The sequence below is a fragment of the Ascaphus truei genome, chromosome 2 (genome assembly GCF_040206685.1).
Source record: "Ascaphus truei isolate aAscTru1 chromosome 2, aAscTru1.hap1, whole genome shotgun sequence".
NCBI lineage: Eukaryota > Metazoa > Chordata > Amphibia > Anura > Ascaphidae > Ascaphus > Ascaphus truei.
Window position 1 is genome coordinate 72,681,503 of NC_134484.1, and position 16,680 is coordinate 72,698,182.

Genomic DNA, 16,680 nt, shown 5'->3' on the forward strand with positions numbered 1-16,680 from the left:
CAACATGTGACAGGAGAAGTTCAATGAAAGCCTGGGGAATAGTAATACATTGTATCATTTCCATGACATAAGCAGAAGAAAAGATGCATAGCTGCATTGAATGTAGATGAGTGCTGGTCCTTTTCTCCTGCATATTATCTCTACTACTGTGCACTTTATTTTATTAGGACTGTGAGGGCACACTTGTCTGATGTTTATTTATTTCTCAAGAAATATCCTCTGCGCAGAACTGAAATGTTCAATTTTTTTTTGTAAAAAAATTGTCATGTTTTGCAGGTGCTGAGTGCTGGTCATCTTTTGTGTGTGGAGAGAGAGAATCTAAAGATAGCGTGTAAAGAAAATGGTGGAGAATATTATGTATTTTAATTAATCTCGTGCTTCAGGAGTTCATGTGGTTACCGTTTGTGTTTTTTTAAAAATACAATATATTGAGTTTATGTCAGATAATACCCCCAAGCCCCCCAATACATATAAAAATACAGACTTACCTTGGGTCAGGCTAGGCCCGGTGTCTGCGGGGTCCCCTGGGTGGGGGGGTGAGGGGGCAGTCCCATGGCAATATAGTGTTTAGTAATTGTTAATAAACAATAAATGTTATAAATCTGAAGTCGCTGTCCTGTATTTTATTTAATTATTGTTGTAATTATGTGATATTATATTGTGTAATAGTGTTTCCCCCACCCCCCCCCTGTGGGAGAGTCTGCCATTACTGGTCGTGTGGTTGATGATACCTGCTGGTAACAGGAGGGCTGAGTCGTCCGCCGATGGTTGTGGGGGCACAGGACTAAGCTTCTGGGGTTCATACCCTACATATCTTTAGCAGTGCAGTGCCTCCTTCTGCTGTAGGCTCTAGGGAACTGAAGATGATCTCCCACGGTAGAACCGATAACCCCTCCCCTCCCCCCCCCCCCCCCCCCCCCCCCCCAGTAAGATCAAACACCGGGCCGGAGATATAACAACCGGAACGGTTTATTGTCTGTACACCAACAGCAGTACACAGCAATCTTCTGCCCAATGTAGCTCCATTCTCAGCTACCCACTGAAGGATGGCCATGGACCTGGACCCAGGGTGGTTGGGCGGGGCCAGTCCAAAATAGTCTTAAGTTTTTCTGGATCCATATTGAATCCGGAGTCAGAGATAACGTATCCCAAAAATGCCACGGACGTGAGATGGAACTGGCATTTCTCCAATTTCGCAAAGAGATGGTTCTCCCGGAGGCGTAACAGCACCTGTTGCACGTGTTTGATGTGTTCTTGAGTGGATTTAGAAAAAATTAGGATGTCATCTAGGTAGACGATAAGAAATTTGTTAAGAATGTCCCGAAAAATCTCATTGACGAAATCCTGGAAGACTGCTGGTGCGTTGCACAGACCGAACGGTATGACCAGGTATAGTGGCCGTCATGGGTGTTAAAAGCAGTCTTCCACTCGTCTCCCTCACGTATACTTACTAAATTGTAGGCACCTCTTAAATCCAATTTAGAAAAGATAGTCGCTCCCTGAAGACGGTCGAAGAGTTCCGGTATCAAGGGCAGCGGGTAGCGGTTCTTGCGTGTGATGTTATTCAAACCCCGGTAGTCTATGCATGGACGACGAGAACCGTCCTTCTTTTTGACGAAAAAGAAGCCTGCTCCGACTGGAGAGGAAGACTTTCGGATGAAACCCCTCTCTAAATTCTCTGCAATGTAGGTGTTCATGGCTTTAGTCTCTGGGAGAGAGAGAGGATAGGATCGTCCTCTGGGAAGAGGTGCCCCAGGTAGTAGGTCAATAGGACAGTCGAAAGGACGGTGCAGAGGTAGAACCTCAGAACGTGCTTTGTCGAACACATCACGGAATTCCAAATACACAGAAGGTAGGGAGTCAACCTTCTCTGGCATGGTAGACACCCCACCAATTTTCTGGAAAATCCTGGTACATGTCTTGGCACATAGAGCACCCCACTGGATGGGTTCCCGATCCGTCCAATCGATGCGAGGATTATGGAGTTGAAGCCAAGGAAGCCCCAAAATCAGCTCAACAGAGGGAGTGTGGATAACATCAAGGGTAATGATCTCCGTATGAACGTCGACGAACTGCAGTAGGAGAGGCACCGTCTGTAGCGTGATGAATGCCGGCTGTAGAGGTCGACCGTCAATGGCCTCCAGACCTACTGGCGTCTGCTTACTGATAAGTTGAATATTGTTCCGTCTAGCAAAGGTCTCATCGATGAAATTGCCTGCGGAACCGGAGTCAATGAACGCCCGTGCTTGAGTGTGAAACTCCTCTCCAGACAGTGTTACGGGCAACAGTATCCTGGTGGGAAGGACGTCTTTGATGATGGGAGAAAGGGTCAGTATTCCCAACGAAACTCTCCGGGATTTCATTGGGAGTTGGCGTTTCCCGGCTTGTGGGGACACTGGAGTACTACGTGACCGGAATTGCCACAGTACATGCAGAGACTGGCATTGCGCCGACGTTGTTTCTCGGCAGAAGACAGCTTGTTACCTCCCAACTGCATTGGTTCCGGGGCGTCCTCGGAAGGGGGTGTAGGAGCCACGAACGATGGAGCAAGATGCCTTGAAACCCGTTGACGGTAACGAGAACGTTCGGTCCTCCGCTCCTGCAGACGCTGGTCCACTCGAACGCACAGACCGATCAAATCCTCTAGGTCAGTGGGACGTTCCCGCGCTGCAAGCTCATCCTTTAGGGATTCAGACAGACCTTGCCAAAACGCTGAAGATAGTGCTTCATTGTTCCATCCCGTCTCAGCAGCAAGTGTGCGGAACTCCACAGCGTACCGGGCGACGGGTCGATGTCCCTGGGTTATGTGATGAAGAGAGGATGCTGCCGTTAATTGCCGTGCAGGGGTGTTGAAGACTCTTCGGAACTCATGGACGAAGAGATCGATGTCCTGTGTCAAAGGACCTTGTTGTTCCCAGATGGGAGAAGCCCATGCCAGCGCCTCGTCGATGAGAAGAGCCACGATATAGCCGACCCTGGAGACGGAAGAGACAAAACGAGAGGGCGAGAGTCGAAATTGGATGAGGCATTGGTTAAGGAAGCCCCTACATCCTTGGGGGTCCCCAGCATAGTGTTTGGGAGCAGGAATACGGGGTTCCAAAGCAATCGGAGGTGCTGGAAAGGCTGTTGCGGAGGCTATGGGGGCCACGGGTGAAGTTTCCCGACTGAGAGCTCGGACTTGAACGGTAAGGGAATGAAGGCTCTGCTGTAATGTATCCATTCGCCTATCAGCTTGTTCCAGATAAGTCTCTAGTCTGGTGAAGAGATTCGTGTGGGAATTTAAAGTACGCTCCACCTCAGCGGGGTCCATGTTTGTAGGGCTGAGCATAATGTCAGGACGAGCTCACCACAAACAAGGCGGGACCACGGTGCTGAGGTGGGATAGGATATAATGCCACCCACAGCCACGAGGGCACATCTTGAGAGTAGAGTGGTCTGGGAGTCCGGGTCGGGGCAGGAGAGGTACGGATGGTAGAGGGTGCTGTTCGCCAAGTCCGGGGTTATAGAGAAGGACGTAATCGTTTACAGTTTGCCGGGTTCGGGGTGCCAGAGGTGCGGAGAGTCGTATTGCCGTATGCCAAGTTCGGGGTGCCAGAGGTGCGGGTAGTCGTAGAGGAAGCCGGTTCGGTACACGAGGAAGACTGCAAAACAAGACAGGACAAGACAGGACTAGGGGGGCAGAGAGTGATGAGAACAACTGGTTCTATGCTCAGCCGACGAGTTAATGAAACTGTAGGGTATATATGGGAGAGAGGACCCAATGGCAAGGTGGGGGTGTGTGGAAGGGCCAGGCTACGGCAGGGATAGGTCCAGCATGAGTCCCAGGGGAGGAGCAATAAAGCCCAGTAGTGAGGTTGTATTTAATAGCAGCAATGGTTTGAGGTATTGTGCCTTTAAGGGGCTGGTGCGCCTCCGTGTGGCCGCGCCTCCGTGTAGCAGCGCTTGCGGACGCGTGACCGGGCATACCCGCAACATAAGAAGAGGAGCGTTGGCGTGCTCGCGCGCGCCCACGTGGAGCTGCGATCGGCGTCTTGGATGAAGGCTGCCTGCGTGCCGCGGGAGGACCCGGCGGAGCTGCAGGTGAGTGGGGAGTACGCCGAGGGCGGCGTGACTCCCGGATCATTACAGCGTGTCGGAGGGGGGGCAGTGACATCACGGAGCTGGTTCGCCCTCATTGGGTGAACCGCTCACGTGACCGGCCCTGCGCTCCCGTGAGTGCTTGAAACTACATTTTTTCTAAGACCGACGCTTCCGCACGCTCTCATTGCGGCTGCAGGGGCTCACTGGTAAGCGTAAGCACGCCTCAGCATGGGTCAGCGCCTAAGCGCTGACCATGCCCGAGGCCTTAGTCTGTCTGGACTTTGCTGGTTCGCCAAATGAAGATTTTCTTCATTAAATTCAATATATTAAATAGTCCACGGCACAGTTCTTTTCTTAATTTAATCAGGGACAAAATAGAATACATCTTTCACAGCATAATTTCAGTTATCATCAGGTTTCATCATTCAGGGATATAGTTATGGAGTGGGGAGTCTTAGCTTGTTCTTTACTTGGTGGTAAAGGATTCTGAATTTCATAAATTCAAATGCAATCTTTATACTTTTCTCTCAAACAGTCTCACTTGTTTTTCCCACTGTCAGCTCAAAATACTCTTAGTTAATTATCAATGTTAGGACCCTGTTTTCTTCATTTAGCAATATTTACTGTGACAGAAGAAACTTTTTGGTCTCTCACTAAGAACTATAGAATTAACTTTGTTCTTAATCCTTTAATACCTCTCTCCATTGTATTGTCTTTTACTAACTAACCTTCTATTTAACTACCCTTTGAATTCAAACTATTGCCAGAAAGGTAAACATTTCTTCACTGGCTGTATTTAACTTCTTATTATTGCAGTTTAACGTATAATTCTCCAATATAATTTCCAACCCAATACCAAGTCACTTATTCTAACTATTTACATGCTAAATATATATGAATATAGAGAATATAACATAATTAATATTTAGGTTTGAAATCATCCTATCTTCAGATTTCTCTCTGATTGCTTCCTCAGGGGTGATGGAAATCTATTCTTTATATATATATATATAGCTGTGAGGATTTGTAGTACCAATATGGATGCTTCCTGATTTCATTGGGTGCACCAAGATGACCGCCAAAATAGGAAGTCTCAGCCTCAGATTGAAATGGCAATTGGTTGCATCTGGTCTTGCTTTTTTAAGGCTCTTATTCCCACTCTGTCATTGCATGCGCAAAGCACTCTACATTTGCTCCTCCTGGTATTATTGTCTAAAGTTTTGCCTGTCTTAGACCCCTGCATGACTTTGGACTCCTTTGACTCTCTCCTGCCAGACATTGGAACCGGACTTCACCTATTCTGCCTCTCTTCTGCTCATACCTTTGAACCATGACCTCCACTATTCTGCCTAGCGGATCTGTCTCCTGGATAATAACAAGCGACATACGCAAACATTACAATAACATAATTAGCTCATCAATTACAAAATACTTTTAAATATGCAAATACTTTGATACACAATTGTACACTGATGTGTATATATAGTTGGCATTAGGATCTGTTGTGCAATACGGTTTCTGACTAGTAGGCGTAGGGATGATTTGTTTCTATACACAACACCTAGTTAGTTTGGCATAGGTTTTGGATGTTAGACTGTGAATATGCAACTCAAATGTTAAATAGGAGAGAAGCCATATGCCACATATTTAAAACTGGTGACAGGGGCTAGAATGGTGTTAGAGTTGGTTCTGATCTGTAGCTCTGTCATTGGTAGCTTTAGAAATGTAGCCTTAGGCTAAGGCCCCGCTCTCTGTCAGCGCGCCCGCACTGCAGACAGGCGGGGCGCTGACAGACACAGACCGCGATATGCGGTCTGTAGGGAGCCGGAGCGGGAGGTGGGCGGGAGTGGGAGGCTTGAGCGGGAGGAGGGGCGTAACTTGAGCAGAGGGACCCGCTACTCTCCCCCCCTCCCTCCACGGGCTCGGGCTGCTTCTGGAAGGTAAGCAAAAACACACACAACACACACACACACATCTCCTACCTTGCTTCCTGACTGCTCCCGCCCCCACCGCTGATTGGCTCATCAGCGCACCATGTGACGCGTCGCCGCTAGGGATCACAATTTTCTTGAATCCCGTGGTGGCAGACGCGTCACAGTGCGTAGTGAGCCATCAGCGAGGGGTGACTGGGACCGATTCATGAGGATTCCCCTGCTGGTGGGGAATGCTCACGTGGCCGCCCGCGCCGCCGGGCGCAGCGGGTCCCAGCCCTTAGTCCCAAATATCATCGTTATAGTTTTGCGAGTGTTTAAAAACAGTTTGTTTAGTGAAATCCAGTGTTCAAGTCTTGAAAAATGAGATTGAAGTATGTGTCCAAGGTCAGTGAGGCTAGGGCTGTCTACATATAAGATGGTGTCATCCGCATACATGTGCATTGAAGCTGCCTTACAAGCTGTAGATAGATCATTAATGAAGACTGAAAATATTAGGTGCCCCAGAACAGAGCCTTGCGGGACCCCACAGGTGACATCCAATGGTTTCGAGTTATAGCCTGAGGGCCAGGTTCATCCCTGACATGTCCTAGTTGCTTTCGCTCTTATTCTGCAGTTCCCTTGCATGTCCACCAGAAATGCTGCTGTTCCTACCTTGACTTGGGATCCCCGATGTGGTTCTTCCTGCCTTGAATTCAGATCCTCTCTGGATGCATATATAAACTTCCTTTTCCCTATTACTATGTGCCTGTTTATATTGGTTTGCCCTGTAGACTAGCTTACTCTAGTCTCTAATGATCTAATTATCATTTCCTGACCTCTGCGCCACTTCGATGCTTTGCTTGGATTCTGCTTTTGACCCCGTTTACGCCATCACACCTCGCCGTTCCATCCACTGGGATCCACTCCTGCAGTAGCTCTCCTCTTGACAGAATAAATAAGCCCTTTTATGGATCCTGCTGGAACAAAATCAGCTCTGATCTCCATGCAATGTCATCTCAGACCTGAAGGATCAGCTGGCATGTACAGATGCAGTCAGATTCATTTTGCAGTATTCTGCAAGGAAGCTGCAGTTGAAAGCTACCTTAATGCAAAGTCCCCATGGCCAGACTAATTGCCCATCAAGATTATTACAGCGGGGGTCCCTGCTTGTGAATGGAACTTTCGCTGTGTTAATCCTACCGGTCCGCCACCAGTCTGGAAAAGCTGCGTAGTGAGAGCAGACAGAATCTTTCCCTCTCCCTGCGCATCTTTAACAGGTGATAGCAATGTTTTTATTTAATTTTAATACATAGTATTGAAGCAGGGGGTCTCTGAAGCTGAACTGCAGTAATATTAGGCCTGCGGACCCCCTGCTTCAATACTCTGTAATTAAAATAATAATTAAAGTGCCTTAGTAGCAAAAACCAAACAATGCATTCGAACAATCCTCATCCCAACCGTCGAGCATTATGTTGGGAGTATGATGGTTTGGGGATGCTTTGCTGCCTCAGGACCTGGATGGGTTGCCATCATTGATACAACTATGAATTCTGCATTGTATCATAAGATTCTAGAGGAGAATTTCAGGACATCCGTCCGTGAGTTGACGTGAAAGTGAGTCATGCAGCAAGATAATGATCCTAAACATACAGATCTACAAAAGAATGGCTGCTGAAAAAGAAATTCCGCGTTTTAGAATGACCTAATCAAAGTCCGGACCTAAAGCCTGAAGTGAGCTGTCCATGCAAGGAAGCCCTCAAATTTCACTGAGTTGAAGCAGTTTGTATGGATGAATGCGCCAAAATGCCTCAAACCCGATATGAGAGACAGTTACAGGAAACGCTTAGTTGAAGTTATTGCCGCTCAAGGGGTACTGAATCTAAAGGTGTGATGGTAGGGGGTAGCCAGCCTTCATTAATAAAGGTGGGCTGCCCCTGAAACCGTATGGCAAGGGCTGAGAATGTCAGCTCTTGGGTCTAATATTGTACATTACCGTGTTGCCCTGTAATTCTGTTCCCCTTATACTGTCCCCCTTAGGGTTATAAGCTAGGAACTGTGTGTGTGGGGTTAACTATGTAAGCCCAGAGGGCTAGTTAATGTATTCTATGCGGTATTCCCTTTTTCCTCATGGTCCCGTAGCTGCCTGTGCAAGCTTATAAGTGGGTTACCTTGTATGGGTGGCCCCTTATGAGAAATAGCTGCAGAGCAGAGACTTCTGGAACATGAGGAAAAAGGGGGATATTTGGGGACAAACAGGGTTAACCTGTTTTGCCTGCCAACAAGGTATTAGAGCTGGGTCTAGAAGGCATGCATGCTAACGCAGGTTTTAGAACTCCTACTCACAGATCCCAGTTTTAGAGTGTCAGCTCTAGGGATCAAATGTTACTATTGCTATATTGGGTGTAGGGGGTGGTGTCCTAGAACAGGTTTTAGAGCCCAGGTCACAGACCCCATGTTTTAGGTCCAAATTGTAGAGTGCAAGCTCTAGGGTCAAGTTTCAGTGTTGCTATGTTTTAAAACTACAATGCCTTTTGTGTTTCTCATGTGAGGAGAAAAACAGTTTGGTGACAAAAGGCAGCCAGATGTAGATTAGCATAGCAAAAGACATGCAGGTTTGTGGCACATGGTGAAGGGGAAGGGCTGTGAACAGGATATCTGGAGTAGAAAGCCTTTGTTTCACCTAGATACAGGGGAGCCAGGAAAACGGTTGCTGGATTTCAAACTCATAGGCACGATTTCCATTGGCAAGTTTTGAATTTTCCCCTCCTATCATTGAATGCACAACCACAATCTACACTCTAGTTGGCTGCCAGCCCCCTCAATGTATTAGATAGGGATCAAGCCCTATATAAGGGAGTGCAGTGTAGCATCTCTCTCTCTCTCTTTATGTTGGAGATTTGAAGAGACAAGCAGCTGCTGGCGGGCTTCTCAAAGGTGCTTCTGGGTGAAAGAGCTATAACACCAACACAGAAGCATATTGAGGCCCAGCCAGCCGGCTGGAACCAACCGGAGCGAACAGGGTAATGCCTTTGGCTGAAGCAGGCATCCTGCAACTAGGAAAGGGCTAGATCTCAACCCCCAGACCCCAGTAAGTGTGTATATTCTTTGTATTTTGTATTTATGTGTGTTTCCAAGGTCTTATCCAAATAAACCTCATTTTATTTCACTGCCTTGTTTTGCCTTGTGACTGATCCCTTAAATATAAATGTGTTAAAAGACATGGGCTACCGTGACAAAAGGTTCCCGTACTTTTTCACACATGGATTTTGAACGTTGAATCATTTGTGGATAAATAACTGTGTAAAAAGTACTGTATCATGTTTTTGTGTCATTTGTGTGATCAGGTTATTTTGTATCTATTATTAGGACTTAGATTAAGATCTAATAACATTTTAGGTTTGAAATATGGGAAATATATGAAAATTGTAAGGTTCACAAACTCTGTGATATTTTGTTTTGGGCCATGACGTGGGAGAATTTAAACATAGCAGGGATACCGGCACCCCATAACAGGGACTGTAACTCATGAACCAGGGGGTCCCCGGAACTGAAATTAATGCTTCAATACTATGTTATTAAAATAAAATAAAAGCCGCGCAATCGCCTGGTAGAGACGAGCAGGGAGAGTGACTGATTCAGTCTCACTCAGTGGACGTCTCTTACAGACAAGTGCATCCCTGTAGGATTCACACAGCGTGAGTCTCATTCAGACGCAGGGACCCCCGATGTGTTAATCCCGATAAGCCATTACAGCCTGCTATGTACTGTCCACAGAGGGTCCATGTTTTGCATACTGTGCTCTGTCCCATGCCCGCGGGAGCTGATAGATAGAAAAGACTGCATTGGTAGTTCACCGAATGTGTCACAAGCCTACAATATAAAAAAACTGTAAAACAATAAAAAGACGTGATAATTGTAACTCCAATTCCTGTGACATGTGATAATTGTAACAACATAATTACACTTATAAAATCTATAGCAAAAGCAACTAAAAAAAAAAAAAACTTTAGACTATAAAAAAAATCTTTAAAATATAAAATTTGTTTTGAAAGAATTACAGAAAAAAGGGGAATATAATGTAATCTCCTATAAATGCCCCTATGCTGATAATGATATTTAGACCTTCTGGGACCAAAGTTTTTAATCTATGATTCCAGAAATTGTCTCGTTTAGCTACAGTAGATCAGTGGTACGATTTCCACCTCTCCAATTGGTGGTGACATGTTTAATACCCTTGAAAATAGTCCCAGTGGGTTGGCCTGATATCTACAAAGTGTCTAGACACATTTTGGGTCAAAACCTTTCACCTGATATTTCCCACGTGATCCAGGATACGCACTCTAAGTGGCCTGGTGACTTTACCCACATATTGTAACCCACAGAGACACTCCAGTAGGTATATCACATGATCCATCCTGCAATTAAAATATTTCCCCATACTATCAGAAAAATGACATCCAAAGCAAGCAGCTTGTAGGAACTCTATATTTCCTACAGTAATGACAAAAAAATCAGGGGATGTCAACGTGCCCTACTGTAGCTGTGAAGTAGTGGTAACAGTTGCCATTTTACCTAATTCACAGTGAAATAGTCCAGCACTCACGATCACGAGAGTGAATGATATGGTCACTCTGTGTTCCATGTGCTTTCTTATTTCTGTAATACTCAATCCCTCCACTAACAAACCGGCAGGATCAGGGTGTGGCCCGCAGTGATCTGTATCCTCAGACAACAGCGGGGAAGTCTGGAGGGGAGAGCGTGGCCGCATATTTCTTGCCACTAGCGACTCCGCACATTGTTGCCACTATACACTCTTGTTTCGGAAACGCTGAACCTCTTTAACTGGTTCGGGAAACTCTGTCCCTCTTGGCTTGTGTAGAATTCTTCTGATATAGCGAGGGGTTTTGCTCACCATGATTTTGCTGTACAGGGGCTCTCAGCCTTAAGTGAACTTAGCTTCAATCCACAGCTACTTATGTCCCGTATACGAAAGACAAGGAATCTGCACTTGTGCTGTCCTATATGTTCAAACGGAAGGATCCCCTTAAAGTTGTGTGTGTTGGAGCAACTCCCCAAACGCTCCTAAATTAAGGTCCTCCAAAGAGGATCTCAAAAAGACAAGAAAAAGAAATGCACACACAGCGCATCAGGGATCAGTTAAAAATATTAACAATTTAATATCTGGTCATAGGACCACACAAATACCAACCAATATATGGCTAAATAACACACTTTGCAAACAATTATTAGTAACACAATACATAACAATTACATAAAATGTCAGATTCCTCCCTCACGAGGATGTGAAACTGACACCAGCTGGATACCACCCCACGTGGAGGCAGACTCATCGCTAACGACGGCGTGGAACCGGACAGCACCTTTTCTCTTCAGTCGGCGTTACCGGGGGCTGAAGCACCCGGCAGGTATCACCACATCTCTAAGTGCACCAACAAATCACACTTTAGGTGTGGTCCCTGCACTAGGCCAGAGACCCTCTATTAGGCCCCAGCTAGGCCCCGACTCCCCTAAGCTTGTGGTTGCTGCAGGGACATGCTCATCAGATAGGGACACTGCCCCTGTAGTGCCAAGTGTGAGGGACACAGAGGCGAACTGGCAATCCAGTGGTCTAGGATCAGATCACCCCACAGATAAGAGACTCTTCATGGTGGGACCCTCCAGCTTGACACCACCCCACATGGAGGCGGACTCATCGCTGAAGGCGACAGCGTGGGACCGAATGGCCCCTTTGTCTTCAGTTGGTGTTACCGGTTGTTGGAGCACACAGCAGGTATCACACCTACACCTACAAGTGTACACTGGTTGTGGGAAGTGCTGTCACACATATATTGAGTGGGCTGGCTTCTGTGGACACTGGGAGGTTGAGTGCCCAGAGCACCTCAGTATTTTGGGGTAAACCCCACCGGGGTGTGAACATGGTGGTTGGGGGCACGGTGTGGGGGTATGGCCCTGTGAGGCCTGTGTTATGTTGCTGTTATCACCTGTTCAGTAAATCTGTTATACCATACCAGCGTGTATTTCTTACATTGTGTCCTGTGACGGGGTTATCCAACATAGTTAGGATCCCGCACAGGTGGAGACGCTGTCACCAGACGGATCAGGTACACCTCAGGCTCCCAGCAGCGGAGGTTCAGGCCTCCCGTGAGCCACAGGTAAACCACCACACATGCACACACATGTAGTAGCCGTCTCATCTCCCATAGCCGTCTCATCTCCCATATATAATGAGCCAGAAAACTTTATAGCATAACTGTAATTTATTTGTGTCCACTAACACTGGGACCGTTCATCTATATATTAACACGTTGCACTGTATTTTAAATCAGCCTTACATGAATACTGTTCCTCGATCAATGTCCTTGCACTTGAATGAAGGTAGATATTGTGTTCCTTTACTGTGATAAGACCCAGGTCCCACTCCTAATACTCATGGAACCTCTTTCCTCATTATGTCAGTAATACTAAGCCCACTAGGGATCTTAGCGGGTCAACATCCACTTCAGCCTGAGAGGAATGCATATGCAGATCCGTGTTTAGAGCCGATCCACCAGCATCCGGCACTCTGGCGCATGTCTTTTCATACTTAGCACTTATCTTGGACTCCCTTAGTCTTCTCTAGGGATCCTAACTGACATGTTACTATCCCTGTCTAGAACTTAACAAAGTAGGGGGGCCTGGTCTATTCTATTACCTTAAGAACCTGGGTGTTTACTCTCCCCGAGGCTCCTCTCCTCATGTCCTCTTGGAAACTAACCTTTCAGTACCATCTCTCCTCCTTATATACCCCTTGCATGATGTCTGGATCCCCATAGCAACGCAGGGCGGACCTAGCCTACACTAACTCTGCTAGTAACCTTTTAGGAGGGGGGTTACATACATATATATATATATATACACACACATAGACATGCGCGTGTGTCTGTGTGTCTGTGTGTCTGTCGGTCTGTGTGTGTGTGTATATATATATATATATATATATATATATACTGTATATAAGCATGATAGAGAAAGGTACATTATATTGTATAATCCTTGTAATGTGCTGTGACCAAATATTCATGGTGGAGCAAGTGCTGGCATTTGCAGGGTATTCTTCTTGTGTTTAAAGGGGAGCAATTGTTTCTGTCTATATTTTTTTAACATTGGCCCAGATTTACCATTCAAGTGAATATAATAGTACTGTTATATGGCACAAGTCACCATTGAATATTTCTAAGATTTTATACAATACTCACTCTTTGCACATTTACATTTGTAATTTTTTTGCGCCTTATTCACGTGTATTCACATAACACGTCAGTACATTACCTATCAATTTCTTTGCTGGAGAAGGGGATGCTAAAAATGAAAACACTAAAAAAAAAACTCAACATCATTTTATTTCTGGTTCTTCTTTGTAATCATTAAAATGTTTAATCACTATAGAGAATAGACCATTCCTGCTCTAAGAATAAAATGTGAAAACTTGTGTATTAATTAACACAAATGGTAACATGACCTGAAGCATTAACATTTTTATTCAATGTTTACATTAAAAAATTAAATGTGAACACCCATAAGAAATCTGAAGGATTCTTGTAGTAGTGGACCAATTCTCGAAAAAGACCCACTTCATACCCCTCAAGGGTCTTCCCAATCCTCCCAAATTAGCCGATATCTTCATCAGGGAGATTTTTCGCTTAAATGGAGTACCTATGCTAATAGTATCAGACAGAGGCTCTCAGTTCATTTCCCGGTTCTGGCGCTCGTTTTGTCTCCAGCTAGGTATCGCTCTTCATTTTTCATCTGGATACCACCCACAGACTAATGGTCAAACGGAGAGGGCCAATCAGTCTCTCGAACAGTATTTACGCTGCTTTATATCAGACTCCCAAGATGACAGGGCTGAACTCTTACCCTGGGCAGAATTCGCCCACAACAACGCACGGAGTGGTTCAACCCTGGAGTCTCCTTTCTTCGTAAATTATGGATTCAACACTTCTACTCTCCCTCTTGTTCTACCTTCCTCAGGGGTACAGCGGCAGATGACAGAATCAGAGTATTGCAAGACCTGTGGAAAAGGATTCAGGTCAACATCAGGCAAACAGTCAATAGGCAGAAGAATCAAGCAGATCGCTACCGCAGACCTGCTCTGGACCTCAAACCTGGCAACAAGGTCTGGTTGTTATCCAGGAATATCAGGCTGAAAGTCCGTTCTATGAAATTTGCACCCAGATTTCTTGGACCCTTTTCTGTCTCCGAGAGGATCAGTCCGGTTGCATATCGACTCGCTCTCCCTCCTTCCATGACGATCCCCTCTGTGTTTCATGTTTCGCTTCTCAAACCTGTGATCCAGAATCCTTATTCAGTTCTGGTCCCGTCCACTTCTCATCATATGGTTCAAGGCCAACCCAAGTATGAGATTCAATCTATTCTGGATTGAAAGATCTCCAGAGGATCTCTGCATTATCTGGTGCATTGGAGAGGTTTCGGTCCGGAGGAAAGATCCTGGATTCCGAGTCATCGGGTTCACGCAGACAGACTGGTTCGTATTTTTTATTCTAAATTTCCGGATAAGCCATCGTAGAGTCGCCCGGAGGTCGCTCCTAGAGGGGGTGGGGGTACGGTGAGGAATCGCCATCCTGGTGGCCATGGACCGTCTCCTCACCTTAAAGACCCTTCCGCGACAGACATCCAGGACGCGCAATATCATGGCCCAGTTACGCATGCACGCGTGGATCTTGCGCGGTCTGACTCTCCGCCTGCGAGTTCTGACTCCGCCCCCTACTCCGGCACGCGACGGGTGCGCTCATCCAGCCTCTCCATTGACGCACGTTCCAATCTCCGCCCCCGTTCTGGTGACGGACAGGACCGGCGTGGGATTGATGTCCGTATCAGGCTCCGCCTCCTGACCTCCGTAACTCGCGCGGGTCAGCGCGATCAGTCCCGCCCCCATTCCTGATCAGGCTGCATCATAGGGCACATCTGTGTGCACCAGCAGCCAATAGGATTCCGCTTCCTGGTTCTATCCTGGCTTTCTATTGGAGGATCTCCCTTTATATACCTTCCGGTTTCAGACTGCATTCAGTTCCGTGACCTTGCCTTGCCTTGCATGTTAACTTCTTGTTGCCTGACCCTGCTTCTCTCTTGGACTCCGCGCCTCTCCACTCCTGATCCGGCTACGAATGACCATTCTCCTGTCTCCAGTCCTGACCTTGGCTAAGTACTCCAAAGATCCGCTACTCTCCTATCCTGAACTTGGCTACGCACCCCGATGATCCGCACCTCTCCACTCCTGACTTGGCAAGTATCATCTACTATTCTCACATCTCTAATCCTGACCTGGCTTGCGCGACCAATCTACATCCTAGGCGCGCCCGCGTGGCTGTGGGTTGGCGTTACCCAATTCCCTACCTCAGCACTGCAGTCGCGCTTCGTTTGTGGTGAGCTACGCGTTACAAAAACATTGTAGCGGCGGGAGAAATAGACTCTCATAGATCATGCCATATTCTTGTTCCTACTTCCTGCCATCTGATTACATTTCTGCTCAATTTTAGTCATCCACACCAGTAACCACAAATATCAATAAAAAAAAACTTTTCTCCTTAAAGTCGCAATCCCTCCACATTGCCGCCACCCCCCCCCCCCCCCCTCCTCCCAGGATGGCAACCGGGTTCATTCGGAGCTGAACCGTGTTATTTTCGGCCCGTGGGGATCCCCCGGCTCAATGATCTTTACCAGTGAAGTTACTTCATGATTTTTAAAAGGGATTTAAATGGACATCCACATGTCACATAGGCTCTTACCTCCGTAAGGCTGGTTCTATAGTGCCGGGGCGTGCTACGCCCGGCAGTTATAGATGACTGAGGTCAGCCAGCCCTTCTATACAAGGGCCGCACGCGCGCACGGAAGGGAGCGGGGAGCCGACAGACAGCGGCGAATGCGGTGGGAAGGATGATTTTACGCCGCTACCGGCGTTCAAATGTATGTATGTGTATGTATGTATGTATGTGTGGATGTGTGTTTGTATGGATGTGTGTGCATGTGTGTGTCAATGAGTGCACAAATAAAAAATATTTATTAAACTTTTTTTTTCTTTAAAAAATCTTATTTAGGACTTTCTTAACTCATACAACCCATGTACACACACACACACACACACACACACACATATACACACACACAGTACCTGTAGCTCCCGGCTCTTTAACAGAAAAAAACATGCGGCACATGCACGCGCGATCGCACAGGCACGCGCATGCGCACGGCCACATACAGTATAGAATGGACCTTATGTGAATGAATTTTTCAATATATCCCAATGTTTAAGTATAATTTTCTGCAGTGCACATGACTGTATTGAAGGTTGTAACAACTGGGATTCGATTACAATGTTCTTTTTTTCCTTTTTTTTTCCAGAGTAACTTCTTCCTGTTAATGTTTTTACTCTTTAATTCGTTGCCCCTAGTTTTGAAAATATTTAAAACCTCTCTGCTAGTAGATCTATAATTACATTTACTAGTCAGATTTTACTTGCTAAGAGACTTTGTTTAAAATGTAATTTATGCTCTCCAGATACTTCATATTCATTACAGACAAAGGTTACTATGAGGCATGAAACTGTTGCAGTCAATCTGCGGTTGTTTTATTTACAGTCAAGAGATGTAGTTATGCAAGTCCCTAAAAT